At 35.5% G+C, this 24,419-nt stretch overlaps 1 protein-coding gene across 1 annotated transcript in view; it reads left to right on the top strand.

Annotated features, from left to right (window-relative positions):
- The window catches only part of GPC5 (glypican 5), a 1,330,718-nt gene that overhangs the window by 953,402 nt on the left and 352,897 nt on the right, over positions 1-24,419 (top strand). The window lies entirely within an intron of this gene.

Raw genomic sequence — 24,419 nt, 5'->3', positions numbered from 1 at the left:
TATATTTGGTGTTTGGTGAGAGCCTGATTCCTAGGCAATTGCCTTTCACTCTGACCACATGTGGTAGAAGGGCTAGGTTGCTCTGTGAGATCTCTTTTATAAAATGATTAATTCCGGGATCCCTGGGTGGCACAGCGGTTTGGCGCCTGCCTTTGGCCCAGGGCGCGATCCTGGAGACCCGGGATCGAATCCCACATCGGCTCCCGGTGCATGGAGCCTTCTTCTTCCTCTGCCTGTGTCTCTGCCTCTCTCTCTCTCTGTAACTATCATAAATAAATAAAAATTTAAAAAAATTAAAAAAAATAAAAATAAAATGATTAATTCCATTCCTGAGGACTGGACCCTCATGACCTAATCACCTCCCCAAAACCCCACCTCCTGACACCATCATTTTGGAGTTAAGATTTCAACATATGAATTTTATGGGGACATAAATATTTAGACCATGGTACTGAGTAGAAAAAACTAATATAAAACCTTAATGATCATTTGCCTAATTAAGAAAAAAAACTGTCAAAAATAGATATCCACGATGTTTCTTAAAAGTACAATATAGAAAAAAGCAGTACATCAAGACTCTCAGGATTGTGGTCTGGAAAGCACATACGACATGATTTCTTCCATTGTCTAGATCTTTAGGACATCTACAATGTTTAAGATATATTTCAAAGTTTCTATTTTCAGTTGTTGCTAGTGTCACAATACCACTCAAATACAGAGATAATGCTGCTGATCAATGACTGTAAGTGAGATATAGACTTTGAATTTTGTGTTTTAGGCTGAAATGTGTTTTTTACATTCTCTTATTCCATTTCTCCCCAGGTCCAGCTTTGTAATCTATGTCTTGTATTTGGTAGGAGCTTAGGTAACTAAGAACATATCCCATGGGCCTCAAAACAGAATCAAACCTGTGTCTCTGCACCAATGGCCTGGTTCTCTGGCTGAAAGATCTTTTCAAAACAAATGACTTTCAATATTATTACATGTTTTCTTGACAAATTAGAATTTTTTTTTTCAAATAGGGAGTGGCTGACTTATTTTAAACTACAAATAATATTTTATTATACTTTCAAATTTCAAACAAATTAGGTAAATGAAAGTGAATATTTAAGTTTTACAATAGAGCAAGGGAAAATAGTTATGTAAATTATTACTGATGGGATAGCAATCTGCATATTGGAATTTCTAATCCCCTTCTGTTTTTTATAGTATCACCATAATGCAAAAAATTACTGCTCTATTGCATTAAAAGCACATACTTATTAGTGAAATGGCCAGGAAAAAATATTCACTCACTCAGGGAAGTATTACCATGAGATGTTTTGCCTAAGTGTGTATATCACTTGAACTTCCTTTGAACTCTGTGCACTTCTTGCTATTTATGACAAAGAAAGTCATTGCTCACAAAGTATTGGCTTGCCTTTGAAACAATACCAGATCATTGACAAAAGGCAGAGCTGAGATTAGATGCCGAAGGTTATTGTCTTGCTATAGTCCCAGAGCTATGTGAAATGTCAGCTAATTGAAAATGGTAATTATCCTACATAACAACATAAACTGTTTCATTCTAGGATATGTGTTGCTTTTAAATTAATAGCCATTGATCTTCTGGTTTTTCGCAATTCTTCTCTGTCCTTTTGTCAAATTATCTAGCCATCAGTCCTTGGGACAAAACCCATTTCACCATTTTTATTGACCAGGGTTTAATGAGTGACCTGGCCTTCCTGTTTGGATAGACTGTAATAGGTCCATCCATCTGAGGGTCTGTCAGCAAGAGCTGTGTAACCTTTACAGTATGTTTGGTTTCTTAGTGGAAAAGTTTTAAAATAAAAACTTCAAATAATTATGTTACTGTGGCTATTTGCATTTTTTTCAGATACTGGTTGGGAGGAGCCATATTAATCACGGTAGTAATAGATGTTTAAATTATGATCTACTGAGAAAGACTGTCCCTTGAGAGATGAATAATATATATTCAAAATGCTCAGCTTGCATCTAATGGGCAGTACTTCAAACCAAATGGCTTTGAGGGAAATTTGTATAGTATAATTTTTCAGGAACAGAATTAAAATTCCCAGCTATGAGGGGGGAAAATAACTGTCAAGTAGAAATTAGAAATACATATTCTCCATAGCTATAAAATGAACTAAAAGTGCACTTTGATCCCATAAAATTGAGTTACTTTAGAAAATATTTCAGAGTAACCTAATCTCTAGTCAAGGTTTTCTATTGTAATGGTAGACATCCCAAAGACACTTGGGGTTGATCTGTTTTAACAGAGTGAAGAAGACGTGAAGAGTGTGGGAATGTATTCAAATATATTCAGGCAAAATTCTCCGTTGTTGAGCTTAGTAGCCTAATATACAGTGATTATGGGAATGCTTTATTATGCCCTTAGTTCAAGCCTTGCCACAGAATCATAAAACTAATCTTATTTTTGAGTGTGAAAGAAACCAATGCAATGTCTTTCTAGTCATACTGGAAGTAGGAAATCGTGCTTCCTACAACTTTACTTTCAAGCTGTTAACTATGATTATGAAGTATATCCACAAACCATGGAGGCGAAGAACACAAAAATTTATTGCCAAAAATAAGCAGTTGAAGGTAAAATTTATCTGACATGTAGAATAATGAACAAATTCCTTTTGTGATCCACAGTATTTGGGCAAAAAGATGAAAATACTTAATCATTTTGAGAAATCATGGACATCTAAGTGGGTTGGCAGTTGGGCATCTGCCTTTGGCTCAAGGTGTGGTCCCAGGGTCCTGGGATCGAGTCCTACATCGGACTTCCTGCATGGAGCCTGCTTCTCCCTCTGCCTATGTCTCTGCCTCTCTCTTTCTGTGTCTCTCATGAATAAATAAATAAAATCTTTAAAAACATCATTTTGGGAAATGATGTTTTATTTCTTAGAGAAAGTGGAAGGAAAATGTTCAGAACTAAAGGGTAAGGGTAACTTGGTTGTGTCCCTTGTTCAAAGCAATTCTGATGACAACTCTCCTTGACTGCTCTAGTCAGGCTTCTCTAAGAGCTCTAGGCCTCTACCTTGGCATCTGCCCTTGTTGGGCCTAAGACACCCACTTGTAACAAGAAGTCAGTGTGGCAAGGCTACCCTCAATATCCTATCACCCTTGGTGTGTGGAGTACATTGATTGCCCGTTGTCTTCAGGTGATATGTGATCACCTTGACCTTCTTCAGCATTCCATTAAAGTCTATTTAACCAGTCTCCCTTTTACTCTTGATGTTTCCTCTTAGTGATTTTCTTCCCAGTGATTTTCTTCCCACTTCCCTTTTATCATACCCCTGGGCTATAAATCTCTACTTGTCCATGTTGTATTCCGAATTAAGTTCAGTTCTATATTGAGGTCTCTTTTATCTTCTTGCAAGCATTCCCGGATAAAGATTTTTTGTCACTTTACTGCCCAGCTCCAGTGTCCTTTAACAATTTTTACCACTTTAGCCACTTCAGGCTCTGTTTTTGTTTTCTCTCCCACTTCTACATATGCTTGTTTCATTTCAAAATTGTTTAGAATGCTATCTCTCTTCTGTCCTGTCTTTACCTCAATATCTGAGAGTAAATGAATGTATTTGCCAGAAGAACCCAGGAATGTATCTGTGTAGCCTTAGAAGGCTTCCTGCCCTGCACCATTCTCTCCACCATCTCTCATCTGCTATCAGCTGGAATAGGAGGCTGAGGGCCATGCCTCCCCCCACCCCATCCCTTTGGAAGGAAATTGACTGAAGACTAATGGTCATTCCTGCCTAATTTGGTAGCATAAAAGGAGGGCATTAGGTTTCTTCCTTGAAAATCCTACCTTTTATCATAAAAATGGCTCTATAGCCAAATTCTGTGCCTTGTAAAAGAATATCCATTAAGAAAAATATCAAAAAATACTTATACATCTGTCTTGTAGACTTAATGAAGTTTAAGTCCACCAAATCTATTCTTTCAGTACTCTGAAACCTTATAATAAAGGCTCTCTAGAGGTGATCAGAATGAAAGAGCATGCCTAGTTATAGCTGGGTTGCTATGGGAGAAATAAAACTGGTAGTCATTCACTATACAGCCTGCATCCATGAAATTGGTGTTCCCTAGTAAACTATCTGGCATGCAGAATGCTACGTATTCAAAGTACCTGGCATTTGTGATCATTGTAATTGTAAACTGTTGGCATTTGGTTTATGTTCTTGAGCCAAACCGTTTTGTACTACTCTTAAATATTTTGGCTTTAGAACTTTGTTTTTGATACAGATAATTTCTCTTGTTATTTCCCTGTTTCCTTTATTGCTGTCCTGCATTCAGCTGTAATTTGCTTTAATTGAGTCATCCCCATGATCATGGAGAATTTGTTTAGCCATTGCAATTTTTAGCTGTAATCTCATTTTGAATTGTTTATCCTGATGATTAACATTAGTGCATGAGGACTCAGTAGAGAAAAATTATGTGGAAAATTCTATCTTTAATAGTTAATATAAGCCTCCAAATGCTGAGTGTCAAGGCTGTAGTGTCTCTTTGATGCTTAAAAGACTTGTCAGTGAAGACAGTTCAGTTGAGAAGCTATATTGTAAATCCAAATATTTTTTAGAAATCTGCTTTGAGTCTTGAGGATTTGGAAATTTACATAAATGATCTGAAGCTCAGCAAGCTCTGAATGCACAGCAACTGTTTGATGGGATAATTTAAAGACAGTCTGCCACTGGAGTGATGATTATCTACAAAAGTGATTATTTACTAAGTGATTATGCCTAACTGTGTCATAACTTAATATGCCACTGATAGTTTTTAATCAATAAATTGAAATAACCAGGTTAGGGAACATGTAAACCTGCATCAGTCCAATGAAAACTGTTAGCAAGGAGAAAAAAGAACTGTAAAAATCAGACAATTATTTGGGAGAGCTTAAAAGAACTCTAGTTTTCCCTCAGCTGTGATACTCAGCATGAGACAAAATGAACTTCACTACAGGGCTTGGATTTCAGAAATCTACTCAGTGGGGCTTGTCCAATATTGGACCTTTCCAACAAACAAAAAGGGATCTTATTTTTTTACTTCTGAGTATTTGTTGTATGCATCGCTATTTTTTTTCCTTTTTCTTTTTCTTTTCTTTTTTTTTTTTTTTTTTTTGTCCTAATCACACATAGCTGATGGTACTGGATAGGAGGCATCTCTACTCTGCTTCTGACAAGCATTGTGAAGTTGGGCAAGTTCTTTGTCCTCTCTCAATTTTAGTGTTACCATTTAAGAAATGAAACTCAGAAGATTATCCTTAGACTATATTCACCTCTACAATTCTGTATTATGTGGAGATGTCAAGTCTGTAGTTTAAACAAGTCATAGATCCAGATAGAGCTCACTAAAGAAGATTTAAACTTGAAAGTCCTTCCTACAGATGTTGGTTAAAGCTCAGAGATTAGATGGGTTCAAGAGGCTATATTTGTACATAGAAAAGGATAAAAGATCTAGGAAAGAGTCCAAAACCTTGCGAAGATTGGGTTGAGGAGCCAACAAGTGAGATAGTAACAGAGTGTCAGTGACTAGGAGAAAAGCAAGTAAACGATGATTTCTGAAGCCATGAGAAGAATTTAATTGAGAAGGGAGTGTTAAACTGTTGAGTGCATCTAAATTCTCATGGATGGCAAAAACAGAAGAGTTACCATTGGACTTAGATGTTTGTAGCTTGACAAAAGTTGGCTCATGACAATACTCAACAGTGACAATGAGAATCCAGCCAGAGTAGTGAAAAGAGAATGGAGGTTATGAAGTAGAGAATGTGATTATAGATTTCTCTTTCTAGAAGTTTAATTCTTAAGGATAGCAGAGAACTGGAGCAGAGCTAGAGAGCTATGTGTAATTAAGAGAAGCCCTCCTCCTCTGCTTTCTTCTCCTCCTCCCTGGTCCTTTTCTTCTTCTTTTGAGAGGTGTAAAGGACCAAAAGTTTGGGAAGTAATAAGATGAAAGGGAAAATTAATGATGCAGGAAATAAATTGGATAATTATACAGGATAAGTAAATCCGCCAAAGATGCAAGGCTATGGACTGTGGCACATGATGGCATTGGCATATAATGGGAATAGAGTCACTTCTTCATTCATGTGGTAACTATTTACTTTTAGAAAGTATTGAGAACCAAAGAGTTTATACTTTTCATTTTTATACTAATACTTCTATAAAGAAATTTCACTGAGAAAGTTGAGAACCAAAGATTAGCCTTATGAATGTGTGTGTAGTAGGTTGTGATATAAGATAAAGTTCTTGTCTTAGTCCTAGTCAAAGATTTTATAAGTAAAATGCTTTGTGGTAACTAAAATAAAAGAACAAATGGATGAAGGACAATCATAAATAATACAAAGGAGGAAAGTAGGATAAAGCAATGTCTTCAATGCAAAGGATGAGGAACTTCTGGAGGTAGAACCTGATGACATTATCAGGTGCTTCTAAAGGCTTTATGGAGTTCAGTGCTTAGAGATGATTTTTTTTTTAAAGATTTTATTTATTTATTCATGAGAGAGAGAGAGAGAGAGAGAGAGGCAGAGTCACAAGCAGAGGGAGAAGCAGGCTCCATGCAGGCAGCTCGATGTGGGACTCCCGGGTCTCCAGGATCATGCCCTGGGCCGAAGGCAGGCACTAAACTGCTGAGCCATCCAGGGATTCCCCAGAGATGATCTTTTTAATAAGCAATTTCAATGTGACTATTACTTTGCTTACAGTTGGAATAAAGTACATTATAATGTAGATAGACAGAAAAGTAAAATTAAAAAGCTTAATATAATCTTTATTCTTAGGGCAATTTTTTCAGAATGAAGGCTGTGGCCCATGACTGGGTTATAACATAACATGCATTTCTTACTATAAATGGCTCCAAGAAAAAATGCAAAAGAGAAGTCTTAACCAAGGGTTCACTACGTCACTGAGTTATCCATCTACTAATAATACTTCAGTGGCCAGTTAGTGTTAACAACTTGCAATTGGAGGTTGTCTTTTTTTTATGCTTATTGTCTCATGATCCCAAGTTGACAGACTGCTTAATTCTCAGACATCATGTTTCCATTCTATGAATGAAAAACACTGTAGTGGGCATAAAATGCCCATCCCCAAAGATACCCTTGTCTTCATGCCCAGAAACTGTGAACATGTTGCCTAACTTAGCAAACAGAACTCTGCAGATGTTACTAAGTTAGGAACGTGAGATGGAGAGATTATCCTGGATTATCTGGTTAGGTCCTATATAATCACAAAGGTCCTTATAAGTAAAAGAGGGAGATTCGGGGAAGGACATTTTATGATGGAAACAGAGTGGAAGTGATACAGAATGAGAGGGATACAACTGGCAATTGCTAGATTTAAAGATGGAAAGAGGCCAAAGCCAGAGGATGTGGGTGGCCTCTCCATATGGAAAACACAAACAGATTTCCCCCTACAACCTCTAGATGATTTTAGTCCCATTTCAGACTTCTGATGTGCAGAACTATAAGATTACAAATTTGTGTGTTTTAAGCTACCAAGTGTGTGGTAATTTTTGTGGCAGCCATAGGAAACTGATGAAAATGTGAATCGGCAGAAGAAGGGAAAAAGATGTGACAGTTGAGATTGTCACTTTCCATTAGGAAAGCAAAAGCCTTCTTAGGAACCCTAATGAGCTGGCATTTCCTTGTATCTTCTTATCCAGAAATGGGTTCCATGACCACACTAAATCTGTCACTAACTGAATAGGATTCAATTATCAATTGTCATAGTGGTGTTAGATTAGACAATAACAGTCTATGTGCTGTGCCTGAGGACAGAGTTCTTTTTCTTTCTAAGATCTCTTTATCTGTCATTAGCAAGAAGAAGCAAATTCTATTGGAAAGGAACAAATGGGTTGAAGAGGAATGAATTTTGGATATGTAGCTGATGTTGAAACGTCCAATATATAGCAGATATTGGAACACACTGGAAGTGTAGCAAATGTTGGGTATAAGAAGGCAGTAGGAAATTGAGTGTGTAGCCACACCCAAGATGGTGTCTGCTGCAATGGCACCCATATCCCATCTGCCAGCAAGCCTAATTGTTTCCTTTCAAAAATGCATTCCAACTTTGTCTTAGGTTAATGTCCACAACCAACATTCTGTTTCAATCTAACATCATCTTGCTTTTCAGTTATCAAAATAATCAACTAATTCTCCTAACATCTATTTTGTTTCATATTCCTCTGTTATTTTCTTTATCATTATGTAGCCAGACTGATCTTAAAAATGCATTATGTTTACCCCTTGTGTTTTATTTTTGACGAACAACTTGTCATGAAATTAGAATTGGGAGTCTGTTAAACATTTGCCTTTGGCTCAGGTCACAATCCCAGGACCCTGGGATCTAACCCTGCCTTGTGTTCCCTTCTCAGCTGGGGAGTCTGCTTCTCCTTCTCCCTTTTCCTTTGCCCCTCCCTTCATTTGTACATGCACACTTGCCTGCACTCTCTTTCTCTCTCAAATAAATAAAATCCTTAAAAAGAAAAATAAATTAGAATTAAGATAAAAATCCTTAACTTGATCTTTTCTCAAGCATTACTTACATAGGAAGATTCAACAACATCTCCCTTTCCAGTTTTGGCCAGGTTTTTTTTAAGTATTTTTTCATATAATTTAATTTTGGTTTGTAATTATGTGCTCATTTTGTGTGATTATTTGATTAATACCTCTATTATAAGTTTTAAGCTCCATTATAGTAGAAACCAGGTCCAATTCTACCCACTGTTACACTGCATGTTAAACTATAACTGTTGAGTGAATGAATCATGAATTAATAAAACAAGAAAAAAATTACAGTCTCATCTTAAAGAACTTCCTAATCCAGTGAGAAAGAATGAAATGACTATAATAAAAATGATAAAAGCTACATTCTTTAGAAGGACAGGAAATAAGTGAATTTGGACCATTATAGGTCAGATATGCCTTCAATATGGATTTGGAGATGCAGGTAAAGGAATGTTGGAGGATGAATCATTTCAGGTGCTTTGAACAATAGGAATTAAATCAGGCTGATATGGAAGACAAAGTCAGATTTACAGATCTTGGTTCATAATCTGCAATGGTATAGAGACTAGAGGGGTGAAATGGGAAATGAGTTCTGGAAGTTTGGTGAAGGCTAGGCTGTTGAAGTTTCCAACACTGTAAACCTGTGCAAATAGATTGAAATTTTTGGTTATGTGTGTGTTGTTTCTGAATATATGAGTGCTATAGTGTTAATGGTATTGTAGGAAGTTAAAATTTCAGGTAGATCATTATAATTAAATGCTTACTCATTCAACAAATGCTTTGAGTGCTTAATTAGCAGAGTTCAAAATAAGCCTCAGAGATAAGGTGAGAGAAAAATAAAGGCATGGTCCTCGCTCTTGTAGAAAAGTTCTTTTTCTCTGATTTTTAAAGTTGTTTGTTGTTTATTTCTTTAAAGTTGTTATTTTCAAAGTTGTCTCCGAGATCACATCACAGGTTTATTCGGAGCAAAAGAAATCACTTCCTGTATTTCTCCTGTTTCAATCATGGTTACCTACAGCAGAATTAGGCAAACAGTAATTGAGCAATAACCCCAAGTAGATTTATTAACTGGATCATCAATATATTTTTATATGGTAAAAATTGATGGAACACTGTGATGCCATTTTAAATCATTATAAACCTACCTTACAACAAATGGGTGAACTGCAAAGGAACATTTAATACCTATGTTGTTAGATTGACTAATGCAAGACAGCTATTATAGATCATTCAAGTTGAAAAATTTACTTGGCGATCTAAATGATCCAGATTCCTCATTTTGATGATAAATAAATGCAACTACCAAATGCTCCATCACATTTTGTATTGTCTCACTACAACATGAATGTCTTGTCTATGTTGAAATTTAGGACATAAACCTTATAAAATATAAACTGTATAGCACATGCTTTTAAAAAGGTGGCAATTTTTAAGTAAAGAAAAAACCCCCACAAATTTCCAGCTCTTTCTCAAAAAAATATTTATGTTTGCTTTGTTGACATGAGGAACTGGAAAGTGGGAATCAAATTGAAAAGTAATAGAGTTTTAGTTCCCAACCGCCACAAATCCATCCTAGCTTTAAATTTGTCTTTTTGACAATTGAGAAGTGTGTGTTTTTTTTTTTTTAATGTAAGTAACCAAACAGTAATAATGGGGAGGTACTGATCACTGCTTAATTCATAATAAGGTTTGTGCTGTCCTGATCATTATGATAGCCACTAATCACATATAGCTATTTAAATTTAAAGTGAATTAAAATAAAAATAAAAATTGAGTTTCTCACTGACACCAGCCATATATATCAAGGGCCTGATAGTCACATATGGCAAGTGGCTATTCTATTAGCACAGTTATAGGACATTTGTTTCATCTTAAGAAGTCTCATTGGACATCACTGCTTTTGTGCATTGGCATTTTTGTTTTTCATATCTGGGCAGTTAACAGAATGCTTGGCAGAAGATTAAAAATTTCCCAAGAAATTAGTTTTTTCAAGAGACCACTGGTATAGCTGACAATCTAGTGATTGGTAAGAGAATGAAGGCAGTGGGACCACTTGTAACTGTGATTAACAGGGTCTGAAGGGATTTTGCAATTAGGAGACTGTTTATATATTTAGTTGTTTCTGAAATTGCTTTATCATGATTCATCAAGACATGTCAAGATGCACCATTTACAAATGGGATAATAACTTACAGATAAGATGATGTGATTATAAGATTGGCTACTTCTTTTAAAAATGAGCCTTCATATATTTCAATGAGTGATAAACTTGTAGAGAGCAATGATTTTCATCATCCAACAGTGGAAATATTTACTTCTGAGTCATTTTCAAGGGCCAAACCTAACCTCAAAACCAGATTCTGTGCAAGAATCTAAGCCCAACACAGGGAATTATAGGGTGTTTATGCTATAGGGTTTGTTGCCAGAGCTGTGCTCCTTTGTCCTCTTTAGTTGGTTCATATTTTCAGTTACTCCGAATATTTGTTTGGCTTATTTTTCTACATTTTAATTTGTTTCCAATACCCTATAATGGCCCTTGCAACAGCATTATTCCTAACATATAATGTAGTTAGGAGGAAAAAGTTCATGTAATATGAATGTTATCAGAAGAGTAAATTTTACTCTAAAAGAGTGTAATATGAGGGTACCTGGGTGGCTCAGTTGGTTGAGTGTCTGACTCTTGGTTTTGGCTCAGGTCATGATCTCACAGTCATGGGATCAGGCCCTGCATGGGACTCTGCACTCAGGATGGAATCTGCTTGAGATTCTCTCTCTCTCTCTCTCTCTCTCCCTCTCTGCTTCTCTTGCTGCTTGCATTCTCTCTCCCTCTCTCCCTCTCTCTCTGTCTCTCAAATAAATAAATAAATATCTTTAAAAGATAAAAATTAAAAAAACACAATATGTTTTCTTATGACTTATCCATGTCAACATCATGTCTTATTTTCCTCTTTTTCATGGGTATCTAATAAAGATGTTTATAGAAAATAGTTGTTGAAGTTAGGCTTGGGAGGCAGGCTGTAGGGATAGAATTATAGATCCACTATTTTTTTAAATTTATTTATTTATTTTTAAATTTTTATTTATTTATGATAGTCACAGAGAGAGAGAGAGAGAGAGAGAGAGAGAGGCAGAGACATAGGCAGAGGGAGAAGCAGGCTCCATGCACCGAGAGCCCGATGTGGGATTCGATCCCGGGTCTCCAGGATCGCGCCCTGGGCCAAAGGCAGGCGCTAACCCGCTGCACCACCCAGGGATCCCTAGATCCACTATTACTAGCTATGTTCTCATAGTAACTCTGATCCAGGTACACATCTGTAAAATGAGGATGGTAATAATGACCACTTTGTAGATTTATTATGATGATTAAATAAGTAAATACATTTTTATTAATAATCATAAATTAGTTACACTTAGAGCAAGTTCCAGGCACAAACTGTTCATTGAACATGCAAACTTATTGCCCTTTCTCATCCATGATGTAGTACAATTGACATTGTCTCATCAATGTCATTCTAATATCACTTGCTCATCCATTAGATGTTTTTAGTGCCTTAGATTTTATTGTAAATGCTTACCTCTTAACACAGAAAAATATAGAGATGATTAAGACACAGTCCCTGACCTCAGAGAGTGCATATTTTTTGCCTGAATATTATCTTTTATGACATATTTGCTTATTAGCTATAAACAAAATTTTAGGAAAAATAGATCCACTAGTAATTTAGCATCACTGGAGAGACTATTAAAAAGAACATGAGTCATAATAAAGCCTACATTTGATTATTAATGCAGCTTTGTTGTGCTTTGACATTAAAGTAATTCTTAGAATAATCACACTTAATGATTATAACAGTATCTCAGGCCAAGTAGCTTGTGTAGCCTTGTGAACAGCTTTTGGTCATACTATGCTGCTTTCTTGTACAGAAAATAATGATTTCAAAGATGGACTTTATACAAAAAAAGAAAAACAAAACACTCACCTGTACTGCTGAGGTCAGGACAATGGATACTTTTGTTAGGGAGAGGATAAGGAGTAAGGACTGGTGACTGGAAAGGGATATGAAGGGACTTTTGAGGATGTGTGAACTTGTGTTTCTCAATGTGGGTCATAGTGTACAGTTTGTGAAAATTCTTCTAAGTGCCTATTAGACCTAAATTAAAAGTTCTATCTACATATTATACCTAATAATAAAACATGAACACAGATAAATATGCATATATATCTTTATAGACATATATAAATGTGTGTATGCGTATGTATGCTCTGAGTTCAATCAAATATCAAACCTCACAGGAAAGCCCCCATTTTCCCCCCTGTGTGACTATCACTCCGCTATTTAAAGGTAGCAAATTTATTACACAGCCCCCAAGTTTTCAAACTAATTGGTATTAAAGCATAATTTTATTGAAAAACTTAGATTTATGCACTACTTTTCCGTGATGGAACAGTAAGTAGATCCTATCCAACACTTACCTCAGAACACTTTTCTAAAATGCCACTGAAGCATAAGTTAATTAAATTACATAAATTCAGGCAGTGATGGGAAAAGTAGTATTTGTTATAAGTGCATATTCTTGCAGAAATCCCTTCCTTGCATTGTGCACTGATACTTCAGCTGCTTAACTGCTGGCATTTTTATTTTTATTTTTTTTATATCTCCAAAGGGAAGATCTATTTAACTAGGTTAGTTATCCTTTGGCTTGTGAAGTACAAACATTTGTGTTGTTTGCTAATAGTCCTGCAGGGCACAACACATTCAAAGCCAGACAGGAAATACAATGATATAAAATCTAGTGTTTACAGTGCATATGTTCAAAATTCACAGTGATACTGTGTCATAGGTGGTGGGCTCCTGCAGGCATTCCATTTCACCTGATTCATGATGATTGGGGCTTTGAAAGCAAAATCAACTAAAATTAATTCTGCTTGTGAAACTGCCCTCTAGAACACTGTCCATGCTCCTGTGGATAAATGCACTAATGTAGCAATAGCTTTTAGAGGCTTGAGAAAAATGTTAGCTATTAACAAATGAAACATTAAAAATGACTTTTTGTAACAAATAAATTTAGAAGGGGGCATTTAAAGTTTAGTCAGAATTATAGATGATTTCCCAGATATTCATATTAATAGTGATATATCCTTTACTATTTGTAAATAAGTCAGCACACTTAAAATTTAGTCAGATTCTTTTTTTTCTGTTTGACAATTAGTGTAATTATGTGAAATTCAAGGTGACTAATCTACTACTCAACTCCAAAATGACAAAAAAATAATGATGTAACCACTGAATAATAATACCTTTCATTTCCCTGTGCATTCTATATACTTCTGTCCATCCACTTACCTAATTATTCTACATATATTTTTGAGTATTACATACATGACACAACTGATTCCCCTCACAGAGTTTCTATTCTAGTGGGGAGATGATAATACACAAACAAGTAAATGGTTTTGTAAGTATAAAATGTCAGAGAGGGCATGGGTATTCTCAGAAAATCATCCAGAGCTTGCACTAACTATCTTCATAAGACCTCAGAATATTAATTTGCTTTCTCCACATTTCCTACAATATGATGAGTAAATATTACATAGTTTTGCTTTTTGTTTTTGTTTTTGTTTTATTTTTGTTTGTTTGCTTTTTGCTTGTTTGTCTAGAAACACAAAATACTGACAGTACCTTAAGGGTATGTAGGATTGGGATGAAAGCCTAATTTACCCATTGACAAGCCAGGAACTCTCAGCTGAACATGAAAACTAGAAAAGAAGATGATATTTCAAACTCAGAAAAAACAAATATTAGCTCCTAAAAGGAGATAATGTAGGTTAAGTTTCTTGGCCAGCTTGTAAATTATTTTGTGGAAATTCACTATGATGCATTTGTTCCCCAGTATTACAAGTTTTAATGTTCAGCATGCTGACTCTTTTTCCTGAAATGCTATTGTTTGTTTGTTCGTTCTTTCTTTCTTTCAATTCTTCTGGTATATTCTTATTTATTTTTAATGTCCAGTTCAACTTTTTGGTGCATTATTTCCTGAACTCTCCAGGCTGAATTGTTCATATTTTTTTTTGAATTCTTGTAGCAATCTCCAGTGAACCTCTAGACTCTGCCTTTTTTTGATTGGGTTATTCTATATATCTATATTTTTCCCCATGAAAAATATCTTTTTAGCTTCTTTAATGTCCAAATCATTACCTTGCACATTTTTTGTTTTTAATTAATGTTTTTCAAACAAAGAAATGAGCAGATGAATAACTTATAGCCCCAAAACTGTATGGAACTGCACAAAAAAGGATTGCCCTTCCATCTATGTCCCTACTATACTTTATAGAGGAACATAAAGTATTTTCACAGAGTTTAGGGATAGAAGACTAGTTCTGTCATTTGCTATGTCACTTTAAACATGTTTGTAACTCTCAGTTTCTTTAGCTCCGAAATAAACATGTAAATAGTGCCTGTCCCAGTGGGGCTGTTAGGGTCACAGTAGCTAACATGTAAAAATGCTTATAAATTGGAAAACATATTTTTCACCTGTTCATTTCTATGATTATTTGTAATGTTACCTATATTTAGTCAAAATAGAGACATAAGAAGGAATTAATCATATTGTAGATAAAATAAGGATGACTTAAAAATGACTGACCAGGAATAGTTTTAGGTTGAATCCATAGTATTATAAGTAGTAGTCCAATAAATCCCAGCAAATGTAATGGCCACCCTGCTTTTGGGTGAAATAAAAATTTATTGGAAATCTTTGCTCTTAGTAGCATGAAAGAAGCATTAAAAACATCCTATAATAGGGAACAATTGTATAACCTCACATGGTAAAGCTATAGAAGGAGGTTGAACAAAGCAGGTTACCTTTGGAAACTGGGAAAGACTCAGTGGACTCCTTCATTTGCAGAACTACATTTCTGTTTTGATACAAATCAGAAATTATTATTATAGTTTCTTGTCAGGAGAAATCTACTCAACTACAGATGATTTCAGTAGTATACCTGTGCTAATGGTTTATTATGAGATCATATTAATTAAAAATGTTAACTTGAAACATTTTGAGATGTCCTTGATAGATTAAGTGCTATTCTAATTTGTTTTAGAAAGGTTCTACATAATCACAAACTCTACAGAAAAGAGATGTGATTTTTAGTGTTCAAACTCACAAAAGTATGGCCTGATAAAGAAACAGGAAGCGCTATTTTATATAATTAAAAGTCAACAACTGAGCACACTTCTAAATCTAAAATATTTTAAAAATCTTTGATTAACACATATTTTAATGTTTTGTACATGTATTAAGTGATTTCTTTTATATGCTGAAGAAGTCTTTTTGATTAATACTATCTTGGGTGAAAACAGATTTTCTCAACATATCAGGAAAGCATGTTCTTTATGATTATTTCTGGATAAATAGGCTTCCATGAAAACACGATAATGGAATATAAGAATTACTCTTCTTGGCCAGGAAAAGTAGGTTATTGTGTAGATTATTCAACTCAGCATTTTTCTTTTAACAGGCACCAAGATGTAGACTGTAGATGTTGTGCTGTTTTTCTGAATATCATTCTAAAAGTTAAGCAGCATGTATCCACTTTTTCAGACTACTCCTTTATCACTTCTATTCAAGGCATTCCCTAAATCTTGTTAATACATAATAAATTCAGACTGTATTAATTCTGACTAGAAAACTAAACCTCATAAATTTATTATACTATGTTGAATAGTATTTCTTTTTTTTTTTTTTTTTTTTTTTTTTTGCCCTCAGTTTTCTTCTCTTTTGGTTCAAAAGAGGTTCTTTTTAACTGAATTCAGTTAAAAAATATATATCTTTAATTCTCATAATTGCAAAATCACTTGGCCAACTTCACAATTTTTATCATTTCAGTCTGCAATCCACATCATTTAAGTCTGTTCTCAGAAGACAAAGTCATGAACTTTTGATGATTTTTTTGCATGCTGTGATCAGGATCTAAAAGGCTTTTGTTTTATCTTTCTTGAAATGCAACTTAAACCATATATAAGAAACAGGTATAAACAGTATTTTTCCCAAGAAAAATATTGTGTGTATGGTTTTAAAATTTTTCAATAGCTTAATACAGTCAGTGCTGCTTCGTTTTTGTTTGACTTTTAATAGAGTAGCACATTATTTTCCTTAAGAAAGTAATTAACTGTATTTTGAAAGTGTCTGGTGAAATATTTGATCAAAGGGATGATATATTGTAGACCACATAGCAAAACATAAATAATCAAACTTGGTGCTGGGGTAAAATTCTTTCTTTCATTGGGAAAAGTATATATTTATACATTTGTTAAATCTTGAAACACAATTTTTAGTGTTTCAGAAATGAAGGGAGTTTGCTTCTTTTTAACAGTACCTGGTAACCCCTATACTGTTGTCTAGCACATTATTTATATCCATAAGCAGTTATCTCAAAGTTCTCCTTGACTCCCTATCAAGAGGATGGGGAATAATTTTTCCTGTCTGATAGTTGTTGAACAAAGCTGCCTCCCCCTGAAGCTGACTTCAGCCTGTCAAACAAATGGCTGTTCTTTCACAACTAAATGACAATAAACCTGTTGGTTGCCTTTTGAATTCACACTTAATGGGCCCCCTTCCAGGACCCCAATGTGCAGCTGTCCTTTCTTAACACAGACTCAACAAGTTCACAGTATTATTTTTTCATAGTTTCTGCAGAAGTTATGTCCTTAAAATTCTCATCCATATGAGACATGTTTGAAGCACATATATTGAAATGCACACATTAATTTAAAATTAGAACTCTATGTTAGCATTAAAGATTAGTAGACATTATTTGTAGTTATATTTCTATAGGTTGACTGGGACAATCATACTTGGAGAAACAAGAAAATATATTATCACTTATATGGAAAAAAATTTAATAGATAAGGAGTAATGGTTTGGGGAAACACTATGCTTTTCATTAAAAACACCATAATGGAATTTAATGAAATAAAGGAATTCGTTATTCTGTTTTTACATTAGCATTGACCATTTATTTGTGCATTCAAATGCTCTTACTCAGGTAGTAAGTTGTAGTTAATTAAGTCTTTGGATTCAGAATGATCTTTAATACTGAGTACTGCTCCACCAATTTGAAAAGTTACTTCTACTCTGAATCTTGGTATGCTCATTTGCAAATTGGAAATAATAATTCAGACTATTGAAATAAAATGACTTATAGGAGTTTAGGACATTGTCTTTATATACGATGAATTCAGTAAATGTTCTTTTTTTCCCTTCTCATATCTTTAGAGGATCCCAAAATATAATGTATACGTGGTTCGTGTATGAAAATGATAATGCAGAATATGAATTTGTAGAACACTAGACTTTCATCCTCAGAATAATCCATTTTTGTTCTACCACCTTCTACTTTATGAGTTCAGCTGTGTTTGTTTTCTTCAGTCATAAAAGGAAATGATAAAATAATACCTTCCTTTGACTCCTAGGATGAGTGTACAAATTATATTTACTAACTTATGTGGAAATTGTTTCCTTTTAGAATTCTTATTTCTTTTTTTTTAATTTATTTTTTATTGGTGTTCAGTTTACTAACATACAGAATAACCCCCAGTGCCCGTCACCCATTCACTCCTACCCCCGCCCTCCTCCCCTTCTACCATCCCTAGTTCGTTTCCCAGAGTTAGCAGTCTTTACGTTCTGTCTCCCTTTCTGATATTTCCCACACATTTCTTCTCCCTTCCCATATATTACCTTTCACTATTATTTATATTCCCCAAATGAATGAGAACATATAATGTTTGTCCTTCTCTGACTGACTTACTTCACTCAGCATAATACTCTCCAGTTCCATCCACGTTGAAGCAAATGGTGGGTATTTGTCATTTCTAATGGCTGAGTAATATTCCATTGTATACATAAAACACATCTTTATCCATTCATCTTTCGTTGGACACCGAGGCTCCTTCCACAGTTTGGCTATTGTAGCCATTGCTGCTAGAAACATCGGGGTGCAGGTGTCCTGGCGTTTCATTGCATTTGTATCTTTGGGGTAAATCCCCAACAGTGCAATTGCTGGGTCGTATGGCAGGTATATTTTTAACTGTTTGAGGAACCTCCACACAGTTTTCCAGAGTGGCTGCACCAGTTCACATTCCCACCAACAGTGTAAGAGGGTTCCCTTTTCTCCGCATCCTCTCCAACATTTGTTGTTTCCTGCCTTGTTAATTTGCCCCATTCTCACTGGTGTGAGGTGGTATCTCAATGTGGTTTTGATTTGTATTTCCCTGATGGCAAGTGATGCGGAGGATTTTCTCATATGCATGTTGGCCATGTCTATGTCTTCCTCTGTGAGATTTCTCTTCATGTCTTTTGCCCATTTCATGATGGGATTGTTTGTTTCTTTGCTGTTGAGTTTAATAAGTTCTTTATAGATCTTGGAAACTAGCCCTTTATCTGATATGTCATTTGCAAATATCTTCTCCCATTCTATAGGTTGTCTTTGAGTTTTGTTGACTGTATCCTTTGCTGTGCAAAAGCTTCTTACCCTGATGAAGTCCCAATAGTTCATTTTTGCTTTTGTTTCTTTTGCCTTATTGGATGTATCTTGCAAGAAGTTACTGTGGCCGAGTTCAAAAAGGGTGTTGCCTGTGTTCTTCTCTAGGATTTTGATGGAATCTTGTCTCACATTTAGATCTTTCATCCATTTTGAGTTTATCTTTGTGTATGGTGAAAGAGAGTGGTCTAGTTTCATTCTTCTGCATGTGGATGTCCAATTTTCCCAGCACCATTTATTGAAGAGACTGTCTTTCTTCCAATGGATAGTCTTTCCTCCTTTATCGAATATTAGTTGACCATAAAGTTCAGGGTCCACTTCTGGGTTCTCTATTCTGTTCCATTGATCTATGTGTCTGTTTTTGTGCCAGTACCACACTGTCTTGATGACCACAGCTTTGTAGTACAACCTGAAATCTGGCATTGTGATGCCCCCAGATATGGTTTTCTTTTTTAAAATTCCCCTGGCTATTCGGGGTCTTTTCTGATTCCACACAAATCTTAAAATAATTTGTTCCAACTCTCTGAAGAAAGTCCATGGTATTTTGATAGGGATTGCATTAAACGTGTATATTGCCCTGGGTAACATTGACATTTTCACAATATTAATTCTGCCAATCCATGAGCATGGAATATTTTCCATCTCTTTGTGTCTTCCTCAATTTCTTTCAGAAGTGTTCTATAGTTTTGAGGGTATAGATCCTTTATATCTTTGGTTAGGTTTATTCCTAGGTATCTTATGCTTTTGGGTGCAATTGTAAATGGGATTGACTCCTTAATTTCTCTTTCTTCAGTCTCATTGTTAGTGTATAGAAATGCCACTGATTTCTGGGCATTAATTTTGTATCCTGCCACGCTACCGAATTGCTGTATGAGTTCTAGCAATCTTGGGGTGGAGACTTTTGGGTTTTCTATGTAGAGTATCATGTCATCGGTGAAGAGGGAGAGTTTGACTTCTTCTTTGCAAATTTGAATGCCTTTAATGTCTTTTTGTTGTCTGATTGCTGAGGCTAGGACTTCCAGTACTATGTTGAACAGCAGTGGTGAGAGTGGACATCCCTGTCTTGTTCCTGATCTTAGGGGAAAGGCTCCCAGTGCTTCCCCATTGAGAATGATATTTGCTGTGGGCTTTTCATAGATGGCTTTTAAGATGTCGAGGAATGTTCCCTCTATCCCTACCCTCTGAAGTGTTTTGATCAGAAATGGATGCTGTATTTGTCAAATGCTTTCTCTGCATCTAATGAGAGGATCATATGGTTCTTGGTTTTTCTCTTGCTGATATGATGAATCACATTGATTGTTTTACGGGTGTTGAACCAGCCTTGTGTCCCAGGGATAAATCCTACTTGGTCATGGTGAATAATTTTCTTAATGTACTGTTGGATCCTATTGGCCAGTATCTTGTTGAGAATTTTTGCATCCATGTTCATCAGGGATATTGGTCTGTAATTCTCCTTTTTGGTGGGGTCTTTGTCTGGTTTTGGAATTAAGGTGATGCTGGCCTCATAGAACGGATTTGGAAGTACTCCATCTCTTTCTATCTCTCCAAACAGCTTTAGGAGAATAGGTATGGTTTCTCCTTTAAACGTTTGATAAAATTCCCCTGGGAAGCCATCTGGCCTTGGCCTCTTGTGTCTTGGGAGGTTTTTGATGACTGCTTCAATTTCCTCCCTGGTTATTGGCCTGTTCAGGTTTTCTATTTCTTCCTGTTCCAGTTTTGGTAGTTTGTGGCTTTCCAGGAATGCGTCCATTTCTTCTAGATTGCCTAATTTATTGGCGTATAGCTGTTCATAATATGTTAGAATTCTTATTTCTTATACTGGAATTCAGGTTCAGTCTTCATCCTGCCCTGTTTGTATGCTTTTTTTTTTTCTCTCTCTCTCCCCAGCAATCAAAAGTCTCTGTGCTCCCAGTTTGCTTTGCAATCTTAGTCATACTTTTATTCTACTAGTTTGAGAACTAGACGTTCTATTCTTTTTGTGTGTCTTTGTGTGCATACTGCTGGTCTTGAAATTATACATCCAATCTTCCCAAACTTATCAAAACAATATCAGAAGTGAAACCATTTCTTTACCATTCTCTTGAATCAAACGTTAAGTATGAAGTATTTTAATTAATGTCAGAAACACTGATTATAAATTATTGTTGTTATTCATTGCCATACCATATCTTAAAGTATTGTTAACCCTATAAATTATTATTCTTGTATTATACAGATGATATTTCTTTAATTTTAATTAAATACCTAAAATTCTGCCTTTACCGTTCCTTCTTGCATCTTATATTTTCTATCTGGGATAGTTTCCTTTTTAAAAAGTTCTCTTACTTTGTTTCTTGGCTGTAAAGTCTTTTAGTTATTCTGTGAAGATATCTTTTCCTCATTTGTTCTGAGTTCATAAGTCTGGAAAAATAGTTACTTCCTCTAAGCACATTAAAAATAATATCGTACTGTCTATCATTATGGACACTAGAAAATCTGCTGTTTAATTTATACTTTCTTAATATTATCTGAATTTTAACTCTGGCTTCTTTTAGATATCTCTTTGTCTTGGATTATACCGAGTTTCACTGTTGTGCCCAAGATTACGTATCCGAGAAACCACCAAGGAGCCGACACCGATGCAAACACACGAGGGTTTATTTACAAGCTCGAGCTTGGATCCAAGTATACCCCACACAGCAGAGCGGGGACTTACACCCCAAAGTGGATTACAGTTGGGTTTTTTATGGGCTGGTCTAGGGGATTTTCAGAAGGGGTGGAGGAATTTCTCAAGTTCTGTTTACATTCTGATATGGGGCTTTCAAGGGCATTGAGCTCTGTTCTCATTCTAAATTTTTTTTTAATTTTTATTTATTTATGATAGTCACAGAGAGAGAGAGAGAGAGAGAGAGAGAGGCAGAGACACAGGCAGAGGGAGAAGCAGGCTCCATGCACCGGGAACCCCATGTGGGATTCGATCCCGGGTCTACAGGATCGAGCCCTGGGCCAAACCGCTGCGCCACCCAGGGATCCCTGTTCTCATTCTAATATGGGGCTTTCTAGGGCATTAAACTGTAAGCTGTTTTTTTTTTTTTTTTTTTTTTCTATAACTGAAGTAATGTAAACTTCAGCTCTTATTCACAGGGGCCTGGGATGGCTGTACTTGTGCTAACACTGAACTTAAAGTGGAATGGCCTTAATTTTCTTGGCCTCCACATCACTAGGTTGGATTAGCATATTTATGTATGTCAAGGAGGTAAATCTCTTAGAAATTTCTTGGTTTTTATTTCTGCTAGGACCTTCAGGCATAATAGATTTTTAAATTTCCTCCTGTATTTGGTTATGAATTCATATTTAACAGAATATCACTTGGGAATCTTGAATGACTTGTTGGATTGAGTATATTTTCTTCAGAAAAAAAAAATATTTTCTTCAGACTGATATCAAGGTATGCCACCAGCCTGGAAACACTTTAATTTGATTTCTCATACTGGGGAGCCCAGATTTAGGTGGGACTGTAAATACAGAACCCAGAAATATGAAACAATAGGCCTAGGGCTATAAATTTTAAGGAGACTATTTTATGCCACCAAGAGAAAGAGCAGAAACTGAATTGTCTTCATCAGTTCCTTTTAAGACAGTATTTCTCCCATATTTATACTTCCACTGAAATTAAGCACTTTAAAGTGCCTTGTTCAGAGTCTGTGCTCTCTTCCAGTACTAGCCTTTATTTAGTGTTTCTCTTATGGTCTATTTATCTGGAATATTCTGGATCTCTTGTACTAGCTTGACCTTTAGAATTGTATTGGCACCAAAGCTTGCTTTTTAAGTTTTATTTTTAAGTTATAGCTCATCTTAATTTTCTGTGTTCTTTGATACTTCATGTAGTCTTTGTTGAACTCTGCAATGAGTACCATGTATTTTGTCATTTTCCCACATCTGAATGTTTTCTGTCCATGGAGAATATATCAGAATTCCAAACTCTCCACATTGCAGGTAGTAGTGCTGTAAGTTATTTTTTTTAAAGATTTATTTATTTATTTATGATAGAGAGAGAAAGAGAGAGAGAGAGGCAGAGACACAGGAGGAGGGAGAAGCGGGCTCCATGCTGGGAGCCCAACTTGGGACTCGATCCCGGGACTCCAGGATCGTGCCCTGGGCCAAAGGCAGGCGCTAAACCGCTGAGCCACCCAGGGATCCCCCTGCAAGTTATTTTTTAAATTGTACAACTCTTTTATAATTTAAGTTTAATTACTGATTATTCATGTTAAAACATTAAAATTGATCATGCATCCTGTTATGGGATTAAAACTAATAATTTATGATAGCAATGAATTACAGGAGAACAAATTCAAATGTTAAAAATGTAAAGTAGTCAATTTTTCTATGATATTTAAACTCCTTAGGTAGCATTTTAAGTATTATTGGAAAATATTACTCAGATACAAAAAAATGGCAAAATGTGAAATCATACCACAACATCTACCAATTCGTAAGTCTACAAAGTTTTAGGTACAGGTTATTTTGATACAATATGCTCAGTTTTTCCAAATTAGGAAGAAAATACCAAAGAAGTATAGACAAATGTACAATGTGTATATTTAGATTTTTCTCAAAATCAAACATAATTTCCAGGAAATAGGAACTAAAGATTAAATACCTCATCCACTTGTCCTGGATGCCTCAATGAACATTTTTAAAAGTGTGAAGTGAGGAGAAACTTTGTTGTGAAAACAAAAGATAACTGATATATTTTGATAGCAGCTCCACATTACATGGATTTGGTTTGATATTAATATAAAGCTGTGACAGTACTCCATAGGCTAGCCTGCACCAAGTTTACTAATTTTTAAAAAAAGATCCAAGACAGGAAACACACAGCATGCACAACAGAGTAGAGATCTCATGAGTTTCCATACTCTGTCATGATGTCCCAGTCATTCTGACTCAGGACATGTATTCAAAAGTGACCATGTAGGGTACAACCAACCTGATATTCATTCACCTTTTATACCTAGCTAGTCAGACCCATTATTTGTCCTATCTCATCTGTAAAGGTTACTCATTACTCCATAACCAATTTCAACAATGAAGTGAGGGAATTTGGCTTGGTTCTGGGCCAAATTTGCCCTTTTCCCATCTAGTTTAGGTAAATTCCTAATAATTTCTTGAGTTATTATTGTCAGGGGAGGAATGAAGAAGCAAGTGACCAACATTCAGACTCCCTTGAGGCTAAATGTTACCCCTTTCTCTGCATGTGCATATGACAATGAAAGATTACCTGCCAGATTGAATGCTGAAAATTGCTGAGAACTCTTCTTTCAACTCCATTGTAAAAAACAAACAAAAAAACACAAAACAAAACAAAACAAAACAGCTTTATGTATG

Source organism: Canis aureus, chromosome 17 (genome assembly GCF_053574225.1).
Source record: "Canis aureus isolate CA01 chromosome 17, VMU_Caureus_v.1.0, whole genome shotgun sequence".
In the NCBI taxonomy this organism is placed as follows: domain Eukaryota; kingdom Metazoa; phylum Chordata; class Mammalia; order Carnivora; family Canidae; genus Canis; species Canis aureus.
Note: the sequence above shows the minus strand (reverse complement) of the source record. Positions and strands in the feature narration are given on the sequence as shown.